We start from the raw sequence: 15,366 nt of genomic DNA on the forward strand, positions 1-15,366 counted from the left end.
GACACCGGCCTACATAGGGATGAACGATCACCACGATAAAATAAGGGAAATGAGAGTTCGTTCGGAAAGATATAGGTGTTCATTTTTTCCGCGCGCTGTATGAGATTGGAATAATAGAGAAATGTGAAGGTGGTTGGATGAATCCTCTACCAGACACTTGAATGTCATTTGCAGGGTATCCATGTAGATGTAGATGTAGATGTAGATGTAGACCGATAAACGTTCTATGTTACTCATGTCGGGCGAAGTGGGTGGCCAAATAATTCACTCGAATTCTCCAGAACGTTCTTCGAACCAATTGCGAACAGTTGACATATTTGGGAACATGAAGCCCTTGAATTGCTCAAAAGTAGCCGAACATAACCATTTCTAGTCGATGATCGGTTCAACTCGACCTGAGGATCCAGTCAATTCCTTGTAAACACAGACCACACCGTTACGGAGCAATCAAGAGCTTGCACAGTGCCTTGTTGATAACTTGGGTCCATGGCTTCGTGGGATCTGCGCCACACTCGAACCCTACCATCAGCTCTTACCAACTGAAATCTGGACCCATCCAACCAGGCCACGGTTTTCCAGTCCTCTAGGGTCGAACCAAGAGCCAAGAAGCGAAGATACAGGCGATGGTGTACTGTTAGCAAAGGCACTCGCGTCGGTCGTCTGCTGCTACAGCACATTAACACCAAATATCGCAGCACTGTCCTAAGGAATACGTTACTCGTACGTCTCAAACTGATTTATGCTTTCGTTTCACGCAGTGTTGCTCATCTGTTACCACTGACAACTCCACGCAAACGCCGCTGTTCTCGGTCAAGTGGGGTTCGTCGGCCATTGCGTAGTCCGTGGTGAGAGGTATTGCCTAAAATTTTGCATTCTCGGTGCATTCTTAACACTGTTCATCTCGGAATATTGAATTCACTAAAGATATATGAAAGCAATGTCCCATGCGTCTAGCTTCAACTACCATTCGGCTTTCAAAGTGTGATAATTCCCGTCGTGCGGCCTGAGTAATGTCGGACACCTTTCACATGAGCACCTCAGTACAAATGTCAGCTCCGTCGATGCACTGCCCTTTTACAGGGTTATTACAAATGATTGAAGCGATTTCACAGCTCTACAATAACTTTATTATTTGAGATATTTTCACAATGCTTTGCACACACATACAACAACTCAAAAAGTTTTTTTAGGCATTCACAAATGTTCGATATGTGCCCCTTTAGTGATTCGGCAGACATCAAACCGATAATCAAGCTCCTCCCACACTCGGCGCAGCATGTCCCCATCAATGAGTTCCAAAGCATCGTTGATGCGAGTTCGCAGTTCTGACACGTTTCTTGGTAGAGGAGATTTAAACACTGAATCTTTCACATAACCCCACAGAAAGAAATCGCATGGGGTTAAGTCGGGAGAGCGTGGAGGCCATGACATGAATTGCTGATCATGATCTTCACCACGACCGATCCATCGGTTTTCCAATCTCGTGTTTAAGAAATGCTGAACATCGTGATGGAAGTGCGGTGGAGCACCATCCTGTTGAAAGATGAAGTCGGCGCTGTCGGTCTCCAGTTGTGGCATGAGCCAATTTTCCAGCATGTCCAGATACACGTGTCCTGTAACATTTGTTTCGCAGAAGAAAAAGGGGCCGTAAACTTTAAACCGTGAGATTGCAAAGAACACGTTAACTTTTGGTGAATTGCGAATTTGCTGCACGAATGCGTGAGGATTCTCTACCGCCCAGATTCGCACATTGTGTCTGTTCACTTCACCATTAAGAAAAAATGTTGCTTCATCACTGAAAACAAGTTTCGCACTGAACGCATCCTGTTCCATGAGCTGTTGCAACCGCGCCGAAAATTCAAAGCGTTTGACTTTGTCATCGCGTGTCAGGGCTTTTAGCAATTGTAAACGGTAAGGCTTCTGCTTTAGCCTTTTCCGTAAGATTTTCCAAACCGTCGGCTCCGGTACGTTTAGCTCCCTGCTTGCTTTATTCGTCGACTTCCGCGGGCTACGCGTGAATCTTGCCCGCACGCGTTCAACCGTTTCTTCGCTCACTGCAGGCCGACCCGTTGATTTCCCCTTACAGAGGCATCCAGAATCTTTAAACTGCGCACACCATCGCCGAATGGAGTTAGCAGTTGGTGGATCTTTGTTGAACTTCGTCCTGAAGTGTCGTTGCACTGTTATGACTGACTGATGTGAGTGCGTTTCAAGCACGACATACGCTTTCTCGGCTCCTGTCGCCGTTTTGTCTCACTGCGCTCTCGAGCGCTCTGGCGGCAGAAACCTGAAGTGCGGCTTCAGCCGAACAAAACTTTATGAGTTTTTCTACGTATCTGTACTGTGTCGTGACCATATGTTAATGAATGGAGCTACAGTGAATTTATGAAATCGCTTCAATCATTTGTAATAGCCCTTTATATCTTGTGTACGCGATACTACTGCCATATGTATAGGCCGAGCGGTTCTAGGCGCTTCAGTCTGGAACCGTGAGAATGCTACGGTCGCAGGTTCGAATCCTGCCTCGGACATGGATGTGTGTGATGTCCTTATGTTAGTTAGGTTTTAAGTAGCACTAAGGTCTAGGGAACTGATGACCTCAGATGTTAAGTCCCATAGCGCTTAGAGCCATTTGAACCAATTTGCAAAATGTATATGTGCATATCGCTAGCCCTTGACTTTTTGTCACCTAAGTGTACAATGCATCGGCAGGCCTTGACGTTTATATTTCTTCTCCATGAATTTCAATTTCCTTTCCAAATTTTGCTTGGTTTCCTGTGCTGCTTGCTTCAATGTCCAGATAGAATATCATCAGGGCTGCAGTTGGCTACAACTTCTAGTTACATTAATTATTATGTCGAATATATTGTAATTTCATAATAAGAACTATTTGTTTTTGTATGCCTGAATGGATTGCGGATCAGAAGAAGGAAAAAGTACTTTTTGGGTGTGAGTGACAACTCCAAGTTATAAAGTGTTCCGACGTTTCGGCCGGAAGTTCAGGTCACACACGAAGAACACTTTCGTCGAAACTGATGCGTGCCGCGGCTGCGTGCACATGCGTAGTGCACAGTAACTTGACGCTATTTCACTTCTACGTCAAGTATCGTAACACAGTAAACTGTTTTTTTGGTGGTTCAGTTCTACAAAAGAGCAGCATTGATTAGTTTCTGTGGGTGCGATCTAAACGCCCGTTGTAGACCTTTCCAACAGCCACAGCAAGCTTCAGCTGGTTAAGGTTATCCTCGAATGAAGAATTACCTTTTTATTTCTCAGAGGAAGGAAGATAGGACAGCGTGCTGACATGACACAATATGAACAGACCAAAGCCCTGTCGAAAGAACTATCCAGACCTCTGCCTAACTGCACTTGAAGAATCTACAGAAAACTACGTCAGTGAGTGGACTACCCATACATTGTTTCTCTCATATTATAGTTATTCATTGAGGAAGATACAAACTTATGAATTATAAGTTCAAAGAAAAGTACCGCAAAATTGGCAGAACGACTTACGTTCTATTTCAGTCAGATTACAGTTAATACAATGTGACATGAACTTCTCCACAAGTGGAGAAGACAAGTAACATAAAATTTATATGTAGTTAAAATATATACATGTAACCTCTGTGGCCGGCCGCGGTGGTCTCGCGGTTCTAGGCGCGCAGTCCGGAACCGTGCGACTGCTACGGTCGCAGGTTCGAATCCTGCCTCGGGCATGGCTGTGTGTGATGTCTTTAGGTTAGTTAGGTTTAAGTAGTTCTAAGTTCTAGGGGACTGATGATCATAGACGTTAAGTCCCATAGTGCTCAGAGCCATATGAACCATTTGTAACCTATGTTATGAAATATAATATATTCTTCCCACTTCGAAATACATAAATGTTTTTGGAGCTCACGCACTGTAAAACACTGACTCGCGTTGTAAAAAGATGAAAACTGGCTTAGCAGTCTTTGTTTCTTTAATGCGAAAATATAGTGAAACTATGCATGTAACTGTTCGAAAACCATACCCCGCAGTATTAGTGCCATGTCAAGCAAATTTTTCTTCTTCGTGACTAATAACCAGTAATGAAAGTACTGAGTCCAACCGGGGATGTTCCAGAAACACGTCTGCTCAGAGGCATTGTTTTCAGATCATCAAGTTAGATCGTACTACAGAGCACTACAAGATATGTGACACCAGAGCGGCAGTGCATAATGGGTATTCAATCACTGGCTCAGAATACCTGATGTATGGTTTACGGCTCCAAGCTATACTAAGGTGTCAATAGCTCTGGTCTAGCGAAGAGAGATTGACTCATGTAAGCTGTCAGATTACATCCACCTCGGGATGGTTTTTGTTAATTACAATACGTGGCTATTGTAACCGCATAAGTTCCATTTCTCCGTATTTTGCGACAAAATATCGTTTATAGTCATGACGACAGATCGCTTCCAGAAATGGGTGGAAACATGAGGAATTGGAAACTATTTCTATTAAAACATATACGTAGATTGGGGAAAAACATGTGGTAGAAATTGTAGGGTAGGTAAATATTAGCATTCTCCAACATATTAGTATCCTCGTCGATTCTGCTGAGAACCCCCTTATTTATTTTCTTATCTGCCCGCTTACATTTTAACATCCAACTACACTACATATATGTAAATGATATTTTGTTTATTAAGCAAGAAGCGGAATTACTCCTTTTTGCGGATAATACTAGTTTCGTAATAAATACATAAGCCTTCATACAGCAACATATGAAATGGGAAACAATGTCCTTGAAAGTATCATGGACAAGATTTCCGCGAATGGTCTCACTCTCAATTTCGAAAAGGCACAACATATTCGGTTCTGTTCATCTACTGGTACTACATCAGTGATAAGTGTAACACATAGCAAAGATATAATGAATACGACGGAAACTTCAAATTTTTAGGTTTCCTTATTGATGAGTATTTAAACTGAAAAAAAAAAATGTTTTGGAATTACTAAAACGAAGTAGTTCAGCCACATTTGCACTTAGAATCGTTGCAAATCTTGGGGAGAGAGAAGTCAGTAAGTTGACACATTTTGCATATTTTCATTCAGTGTTAGCATATAGGATGATGTTCTGGGGTAACTCATCTTTAGAAAAGAAAGTCTTCATTGCTGAAAAACATGCTATAAGAATAATCTGTGATGCTCACCCACGATCGTCTTGTAGACGGCTGTTTAAGGAGTTTAGGCATTTTAACTGCTGCTTCGCAGTATATTTCATCCCTCATGAAGCTTGTTGCAAATAATCCACTCCAGCTCAAAATGTACAGTGATGCATGTAACTTCAACAGACATTTATGCATAAGCTTTTTAAGCTTCCTTCAATTTCTCAGACGATAAAGACATTTTCAGAGAATCTTAGCACTGATATTCTTCTACTTCGAATTTTAATCCCACTTTTGATATTTCTGTTATTTAGCGATACCATCACCAATTCCAAAAATTCTGTCAAAATGACTGAAACGATTATTTTTCCAATAGTATTTAAACCAGTGGCAAAGCGTGCATGCTTTAGTCCAGAGGATGTGGAAACGAATTATGAAGTGTTGTAGTACAGTATTTCCTCGGATGAGAGGAAGTGAAGGAAAAGAAGAACGAATCTCGCCGCAACACAAGTGCTCTTCTCCAAGTTATTCCTCGGCTGGTCAGTTTCAGAGAGGAGCTGTGAGGCGCGGAAAGTATGTTGACAGCGTGGAAGCTAAGGATGAAACTCGTCTTGCGCAGGAAGTTCAATTATGGGACGGAAACGAAAACGGGGAAGAGCCGCGAGTTACGGACTTGTGCGGTGTGCATCGCCCATTACACGCCTGTTATCTGCAAGCTTCCGCCCTGACACGGAGCTTTGTAACTCTTATGCTGCGACGAGGCCACTACCCTGTTGTAGGCGTCCTTTCTGTTTTAGATGTCAGAGACTATTACACAGCTATACGTTTTCCGCCAAACACATAATGTCTGTCGAGTTCTTTGACGATACATCTTCGTTTGTGATGAATGCTTTCTCTGCATCCCGTACAAATCTTGCTTTTTTTTTTTTTTGGATACTACCAAGCATTTCGATACCACTCCTGCAGAATCAGGTACTCTTAAATTAAATTAACATTTGTATCTTCTTCTCCCGCTTGTTTTGGCTGTCTGAGGACAACACTTTTCTCCTGGTCTCTGTCCTCACCCGGTATTCTTTCATTCATACGAACAAACATCACCCGTACAGGCTTTGAACGTCTATCGGTATCGACGGCCCACCGTGTCATCCTCAACCCTTAAGCGTCACCGGATGCGGATACGGAGGGACCTGTGGTCAGTACACCGCTCTCCCGGCTGTTGTCAGTTTTCGTGACCGGTGCCACTACTTATCAGTCAAGTAGCTACTCAATTAGCCTCAAAAGTGCTGAGTGCACTCCAGTTGCCAACAGCACTTGGCAGACCCGTGCGGTAACGCATCCAAATGCTAGCCAAGCCCGACAGCGCTTACCTTCAGTGATCTGACGGGAACAGGTGTTACCATTGTGGCAAGGCCGTTGGAATTCTTTCATTCATACTCTTTGCAAGCTTCTTCGCTCTTGTGTCCTTGTTGTTTTTTTCCTTGGTCTAATTTCTCCCTTAAAACCCAAGGCAGTGTGAATTTTTTATGAGCCATCCTGTTGTAGATGTTACCTATGTTACAATTTCTTCCAGATCCCTTTGTAATCCTTGTATCCAACACACTTTGACTATCGTGTTCAGAAGAAACTGCATTATCGCCGCGCGGGATTAGTCGAGCGGTCTTAAGCGCTGCAGTCATGGACTGTGCTGCTGGTCCCGGCGGAGGTTCGAGTCCTCCCTCGGGCATGGGTGTGTGTGTTTGTCCTTAGGATAATTTAGGTTAAGTAGTGTGTAAGCTTAGGGACTGATGACCTTAGCAGTTAAGTCCCATAAGATTTCACACACATTTGAACGTTTTTGAACTGCGTTATCTAATGTGCCATCCTCGCCTGGTTCATTATAAGGACGTGTTTGTGGTGGTATCAGAGATCCTCTCTGTCTGGCTATACAGTCCCTGTAACGAATGTCTAATGTTCTTTGAGGTCGCAACATTACCTCCGAAAGTTCTTCGTTCCACATGTTCTAACCTCGTAATTAACCCTGTCCTTGGAAGGTACCGACTTTCGGCTCTTATAAGGCTTTGACATTAATCCAAAGATTCTTGTTGTAGATGTCCATAATTAGTTATTTAGCTAATTTCATCTTGTTTACTCGTGCTTCTTTAGCTTCGTTTTTGTTAGCCCAGTTTCTGTCCAGTCTCCTAGTTATTTAAATCTCTGTATCTTTTACAGTTTCTCTTCTTCTGATGCCTTAATGTTCGTCAAATAGGTGTATTCTCGATACAGGTCTGTAAATCTACAGTAGCAGCTTGTCTCTGGTTCTGGGTGGCTTAGTTCGTCACCTCTTCTAATAATAATTCTGGAAATATCACAATATAGTCTGCAAATGCCAGACAATAAAGTTGTATTTTATTTTTCTTCCACTCAGTGGAATTCGACCCTTTCCTTTCAGTTATCGTCGCCATTCCTTGATCGCCTTACAAGTCACAGAGAGCAGTGAGGGGAATCCCTCTCTCTGTGTGACTCGAGTCTTGACCTTGGAAGGCCTCTGAAAACTGCCCTGTAAACTTGACATTGTATGAAGTATTGGTTAAGTTATTTTTATCAGTTTATTGGATTTTCCATCCAAACATTTCTTCAAAATTTGGAAGAGAGTTGGTGTATCTACTCAATCGCAGGTTTTATTGAAGTGCACGACATTACGAAATTCTTACTTCTCTGTTTTTGATACACAACATTTCTTCCGCGGACGATCTACCTTTCCTTAACCCTCCTTGTTTCTCTAAACGCCGGCCGCGGTGGTCGTGCGGTTCTGGCGCTCCAGTCCGGAGCCGCGCTGCTGCTACGGTCGCAGGTTCGAATCCTGATTCGGGCATGGGTGTGTGTAATGTCCTTAGGTTAGTTAGGTTTAACTAGTTCTAAGTTCTAGGGGACTGATGACCACAGCAGATGAGTCCCACAGTGCTCAGAGCCATTTGAACCATTTTTTCTCTAAACAATTTGGCGGTGTAGTTGCTTTTGCATTCTAATGAGCAATACTTTTGAGAATAGTTATAGGTGACAGGTGTTAATGATGCCCCTCTGTATTTCGCAGGTTCTGAGATTTTTTTGTGTTCAGGAGATTTTAGGGTCAACCCTTCTGGAAGCTGCTGTTTTTCTCGAATTTTTCATATAATATGTGTTAGTTCGATAATTATTTTCGCGTTAGCATACTTCAAGAGATATGAAATGATCTCATCTCACGTATATTGTTTCTACTTTTTTTTTTTTTCTTACTGTATCGTAGCCGTGTGTAATTTTCCCTCGGGCGATATAAGAAACTCCTAACAAGAAAAAGCATTATGTTTGAGCGCTTGGGTGCACTTACGTTACAAAATCGGATGGACCCTTTGCTACCTTGACTGAACGTTGCACCCGGTGGAGACCTCTTGGTGCGGAACCTAGAAATGCAAAACATTTACGCAACGTGCCATTACCAAATTTTTGAAATGAGACATTAAAGAAATATACAATCGAGAAAGAATTCTCTTCCTCTGTTCGGAGGTTATGCTTCTCTGAACTGTGGGCCAGAACGTCTTGTGGGAAAGCCTCTGCAGAGCTTGAGAGGAAAAGCAAGGAGGCAGCGGCAGATTAAAATTTGTTGTCGTATGGTGAGGCGTGCACGAACTACGTAATTTTCACATGAAGCCAAATACCATACAACACTTTATCGCAAGAATGTAAAAAGTTCGTGACTTAAAGAACAAACGTAAACTCCGTGCACTGGTCCCGGAGGGCCCATCGGTACCGACCCACGACCGTATCGCCCTCTGCCAATAGCGTAATTGGATGCGAAATGGAGGGGCGTGGTGTCAGCATACCGCTCTCCAGGTAGTTGTCAGTTTTCGTGCCCTATATGCACTGCTAGTCGCTCAAGTAACTCTTCAGTTGGCATCACGAGGCTGAGTGCAATCTGTTCCTGTTCCCCTACCAAGGAAAAATCCCTGGCAGTACCGGGAATTGACCGCAGGTTCTCAGTTGGCAGTCAACCGCTCTGTTCACTCTGTTATACAGACAGACGACTTAATGAAGTACAGTAAATAAAGAAATAACATTTACTGATTAAGCTGCCTACCACTAGTATCCACCCGTCAGTTGTTCGAGACATAGGATACAATATATGGTTCAAATGGCTCTGAGCACTATGGGACTTAACTTCTGAGGTCATCAGTCCCCTAGAACTTAGAACTACTTAAACCTAACTAACCTAAGGATAACACACACGTCCATGCCTGAGGCAGGATTCGAACCTGCGACCGTAGCGGTCGCGCGGCTCCAGACTGTAGCGCCTAGAACCGCTCGGCCACTCCCGCGGCGATACAATATAATAACGTCATCTACCATCTCATCTGCAGTCTAAGATTCGAATTACCGAGTCATAGATAGACTTTGACATTGAATTACAGAGCGTTTGCTGGCGGTCTGTTATGATTGTGGCTTCGATTTATCTCTTGTACGTAAACGTACCCGAGGGTAATTTCGAAACCAACGTCTCTCACTTGTTCGCATGGTAACTACAACAAAAACAGAAGGCACAATAGCATAGTTAAATTGAACAAGATTTCAGTTATATACTGACATTTTTACATATAGTCACTGGCATTGGTTATGAACTTTTATTAACGAGAAAATTCGTGCTCGTTAGAACCTAATTCAGCCGTGGCTAGGCACTGTGCTACAATTTGGACGACAGTGGTTCTGGATTTTGCTTTGTTGATGCTTTCAAGAATGCAGCATACCGGAGTTTATTCAGATTTTGCTGATATTCAGAAACATTTTCTCACCAGCCTGTGCGACCTTCTCTACTTTTTTCGAGGGGTAAGTGAAGGTGTCAGATACTGTCATTTGCCTTAACCTCTCCTCCTCTGCTTTTGTTGTAAATGGCGGAGGTCGTATCATACCAGCTAAAAGAGCGCATGGAAGATAAGAATGGTTTCAACAAAAGGCAGCTGTTGGAGTTTAATTGCTCAAAACAATTTGGATTCAAATTCCTCTCATCAGGCTTCGTGAAATACATGGTAGCGCACGAACTCCAACTGTATTATCGCGACTGCGGGATCGAACACTGTTAACCTTTCGCCACCGTTTTTGTTTCTTTTTCTGGTTTATCAAAAAATTCGTCACCCATAGCTTCCACACAAAACAGACAGCTAGTTATAAAATCAAATTTTGATTCAGCCTAACGCAAATATTTGACTCCAGCTTCTATTGAAGGCTGTTCCTCTGAAAAAGCCTCCCTCAGAAATCTTTTAATTGACTTAGCTCTGCTGTACTCTTTTCTGCAAGATGCATGACCAACACCGTGCTTTATGTTCCTGAAACTATGAACTTCCCCATCTTTTCTCAATCCACATATTACTTTCTCACTATTATTGCGTAGGTCACAGATAACATCACTCTCACAGATTAAACACTTCTCAGTCATTGTTTACAGGAACATATTTTACAAGCCGGCCATGTGGCCGAACGGTTCTAGGCGCTTCATTCCGGAACTGCGCTGCTGCTACGTTCGCAGGTTCGAATCCTGCTACTGGCATGGATGTGTGTGATGTCCTTAGGTTAGTTAGGTTTATGTAGTTCTAAGTCTAGGGCACTGATGACCTCATATGATAAGTCCCATAGTGCTTAGAGCCATTTGAGCCATTTTGAGCCATATTTTACACACAAACACTCTTAATTACAGCAACTGAAAGTCACTCCACTATTTAAACATGAGAACAGTGAAGTTACTCTGTATACTCAGATTATAGATCTGGTCAGGAAATGCTAGGGATGGCATAGTCGATTGTTCGACGAGTAAACTGAAGAGTGAGTAGTTTTTGTGGTGGGGGGTCTGACCTCCCCCTGAAGAAAGCCACAACAGCCGTGCGGTATGAGCAACAATCAATTTCTCTACTAGCAGTGCAAGACGATGTTCGGAGATTTACGTAGATTCTCGTCGTATGTGTAGTTTTATTAGTAACTAGTCTCTGTATTCCAGTTAGTGTTAACGCATTTTGTGGAAAACAAACACTCTCCAGGTTTGTCCTCGCACTGTGTCAACAGTGATTTACAAGGCGTGCTGCGGTAGGGAAAGTATGATTTTGAAACAGCGTGTAGTTGTTTCTTGCGACGTAGTGGCGAAGAGAGAGAGGACACTCACTTGCTTCCTCTTCGTTTTGCAGACGCACAAATGGGGGAAGTAAGGGATCTCATTCTGGCGACCTGTCTTCCCTCACGTTTCTACCCTCCACCCCCACTACCTCCCAGTGCCACCAGCCAAATACCCACAACACAATTAATTCCCCAGTATGGTTCTACTGTACTTAGATATCGTACAGTCATTTAATATTTGATCTTGACTCACTTCATTTAACAACAAACATTAAATTTATAACATTAAAACACTGTTTTTAGTAATTTGCGATTTTTTCATCTCCTGCCACGCAGAAACTATTAGTTCTAGAGAAGAGATGAGTAGGATCTTTTTCGAAGGAAATTTAATGTATTTAATTTTGTACTGGCAAGGGAAACTCCCCAAGGCACCCCCTCAGATTTAGATAGCCCGTCACGCATGAAAACAGGAAGAAGGTGTGCTGAACTGTGAAAAAAGAAGCACAATAGAATCAGTGAACGCTTCATACTCAAGATGTCCAACATCGAGCTAATGCGAAAAGATACGGCCTGGCGGTTATGTGGTCACGCTGTAGGACTGTAAAGCGGGAGATCTGTGTTCATATCTCTCTCGTGCCATTTTTTCTGCACAAAATTGTGAACTGTCCGTCCTAGGATTGACGTGTCTGTTGTCTTTCTGTAGTCTTGGAAATTGACATACTATACATTAGTTGTAGAATATTAGTCACGTGGTAAGAAAATGATACCGTAGCAGGTAAATGTGGTGAATAGTGAGAGCAGGCGAGATGCCACATAGTCCTGTGACGGACATCAAAACAACAAACAAACGGGTGTGAACTGTGTTACAACAAAGAAATTTAAGAATTAAAACTTCCAAAACGAAACGCAAGAGCCATAACAAGGTATGTGCGCCTGGAGGCTCATCGCCTTGTAATCACGTAACTCCATTGTCGATTACCGGCTGATACGAACCTGCCAGTGGTGCGGAACCACTGTCATCAGTAGGTCCGATGCGAGATAACCTCGCAGTAGTATGTTTTGCGGAATCAACTTTCAATATAGGTCCGTTCCTTAAACCTAGCTGTTACAAACGTACGTTACAGCGCGACAGACCAGACGGACAGTTTTGGAAAAAAAAAAAAAAAAAATGAGCGCAGGAGGGAGATTTGAATACCGGTTTGCCGCTTTGTAGTCCAACACCATGATCACATGACCACGACGACGTGGCTCTTCCTAATTGTTCGATGTTGTAGGTCTTAAGTTTGGACCGTTCACTGTTTCTATTTTGCTTCTTCTTTTCACAGCTCAGTATACCTTCTTCCTGTTTTCATGGTTGATCAGTTTTTCACAGGCTCTCTACTGGGCTGTCTTACCACTAAACCTGAGAGGGGGTGCGATGGGGAGTTGCCCTTGTGTGTAGCATCTCCGCTAGGAGCCACAGTTTTCGAGTTATTCAAGAAAAACATAAGAAAATGACCTTTAAACGTGCCACACCTCAACGTACACAGATAAGGATTTTTAGCATGTTGTTAATGACACTCCCCCATACCACTGCAACAAAATTTGCAACTACACGAATTTTTTCTCCTATTCGCCCTTTTTTGGTCTTCGTTGACTGGCTAACAAACGTGTGACGCATAGGGTGAGCAGCAATGTCGACAGTTTGCTGACGTCGCTGTAGAGTACGGGAAAGTGTTGAGTGACTGTAGGTGGGTAGGGGATTACTTAGACCGAATATCTTGTAAGGTGCGATGAGTGGCAGCTCGATGTAAACGTAGAAAAATCTAAGTTACGTGGACGAGTAGGAAACCAAATCCTGCAATGTTTGACTACAGCGTTAGTGGTATGCTGCTTGAAGTAGTTACCTTGATTAGCAAAGCGACATGAAATGGAACGAGAACGTAAGGTGAGTAGTAAGGAAGGTGAATGGTCGACTTATTAGTACAATTATAGGAAAATGTAGCTCATCTACAGAGGAGAAGGTGTGTAGAACGCAGGTTCTACTCGTCCTCGAGTACTGTTCGAATGTTTGGGATTGCTGCCAGGTCGGAGAATTACGGCGGTGCGTCAGCTCAAATGGAAGGTAAGATGCCGTTCTTTTGAGAAACGTTATGAGAAAACTTAGAGCGCTGGCCTTTGCGGATGACTGTAGAACGAATCTACTGCTGGCAGTGTACATTTCACGAAAGGACCACAAAGACAAGATAAAAGAAATTAGAGCTCATACAGATAATGGAATGTAGTCGAGTTAACTCGGTTGATGCTGAGGGAATTAGATTAGGAAATGAGACACTTAAAGTAGTAAAGGAGTTTTGCTATTTGAGGAGCAAAATAACTGATGACGGTTGAAGTAGAGGGGATATAAAATGTAGACTGGCAATGGCAAGGAAAGCGTTTCTGAAGAAGAGAAATTTGTTAACATCGAGTAAAGTGTCAGGAAGTCGTTTCTGAAAGTATTTGTATGGAGTGTAGCCATGTATGGAAGTGAAACGTGGACGATAAATAGTTTGGATCAGGAGAGAATAGAAGCTTTCGAAATGTGGTGCTACAGAAGAATGCTGAAGATTAGATGGGTAGATCACATAACTAATGAGGAGGTGTTGAATACAATTGGGGAGAAGATGAGTTTGTGGCACAACTTGACTAACTTGACTAGAAGAAGCGATCGCTTGGTAGAACATGTTCTGAGGCATCAAGGGATCACCAATTTAGTATTGGAGGGCAGCGTGGAGGGTAAAAATCGTAGAGGGAGACCAAGAGATGAATACGCTAAGCAGATTCAGAAGGATGTAGGTTTCAGTAGTTACTCAGAGATGAAAAAGTTTGCACAGGATAGTAGCAACAAATTATCTTGAGATAATAACGAACATCAAAACGGATGCAGGGATTAATGAACACAAGGTTGTCGTAGCGAGACTGAATACCGTAACTCCCAAATCCTTCAAAAGTAAACGAAAAATATACCTATTCAAAAAAGCAGATAAACATTCGCTTGACGTTTTCCTGAGATACAATCGCCGTTCCTTCCAAATTGACGATGTAAGTGTAGATCGGATGTAGCTTGAATTCAGAGAAATAGTATAGACAGCAATTGAGAGATTTATACCAAACAAATTAACGAACGACTGAGATGATCCTCCTTGGTACGTAAAATGGATTATGACACTGCTGCAGAAAAAACGAAAAAACTATGCGAAATTTAAACGAACGCAAAATCTCCATGACTGTTGATCTTTTACAGAAACTCGAAATTCAGCCCGGACTTCAATGCGAGATGCTTATACTCGTTTCCACAACGACTTGTCTCAAAACCTGGCAGAAAACCAAAAATATTGTGGTTGTTTGTAAAGACACAATCAATGTCTTCTCTGCACAACAGTAATGGAAACACCATCAATGACAGTGCTGCTAAGAATTACTAATCACAGCTTTCCGAAATTCCTTCATTAAAGAAGACGAAGTAAATATTCCAGAATGCGAATCAAGAGCAGCTGCCAACATGAGCAACTTAGAAGTACATATCCTTGGTGTAGTGAAGTAACATAAATCACTTAATAAAAGCAAGTCTTCCGGTCCGGACTGTATACCAGTTAGGTTCCTCTCAGAGTATGCTGATGCTGTATATTCACACTTAACAATCATATAAAACCGCTCGCTTGACGAAAGATCTGTACCCAAAGTTGCACACGTCATACCAGTATTCAAGAAAGTCAATAGGAGTAATGCACTAAATTGCCGGTCCATATCATTAACGTCGATGTGCAGCAGACTTTTGGAACATATATTGTGCTGGAACATTGCGAATTACCTGGAAGAGAACGCTCTACTGACAAGCAGTCAACGCGGATTAAAAAAAAAAAAAAAAAAAAAAAAAAACAAAACATCGTTCTTCAGAAACACAACTAGCTCTTTACTCACACGAAGTGTTGAGTGCTATTGACAAGGGATTTCAAGTACTCACAATCCGCTTATAATCAAATTGCATGCTTATGGAATATCGTCTCAGTTATGCAGCCGGATTCGTGATTTCCTGTCAGAAAGGTTGCAGTTCGTTGTTATTGACAAAAAGTCAACGAGTAAAATAGAAATGATTTCTGGCGTTGCCCAAGGT

General features: G+C 42.5%; 1 protein-coding gene across 1 annotated transcript in view; it reads left to right on the forward strand.

Annotated features, from left to right (window-relative positions):
- The window catches only part of LOC126198673 (synaptic vesicular amine transporter), an 857,338-nt gene that overhangs the window by 30,134 nt on the left and 811,838 nt on the right, over positions 1 to 15,366 (forward strand). The window lies entirely within an intron of this gene.

The sequence above is a fragment of the Schistocerca nitens genome, chromosome 1 (assembly GCF_023898315.1).
Source record: "Schistocerca nitens isolate TAMUIC-IGC-003100 chromosome 1, iqSchNite1.1, whole genome shotgun sequence".
NCBI classification, from domain to species: Eukaryota; Metazoa; Arthropoda; class Insecta; order Orthoptera; family Acrididae; genus Schistocerca; species Schistocerca nitens.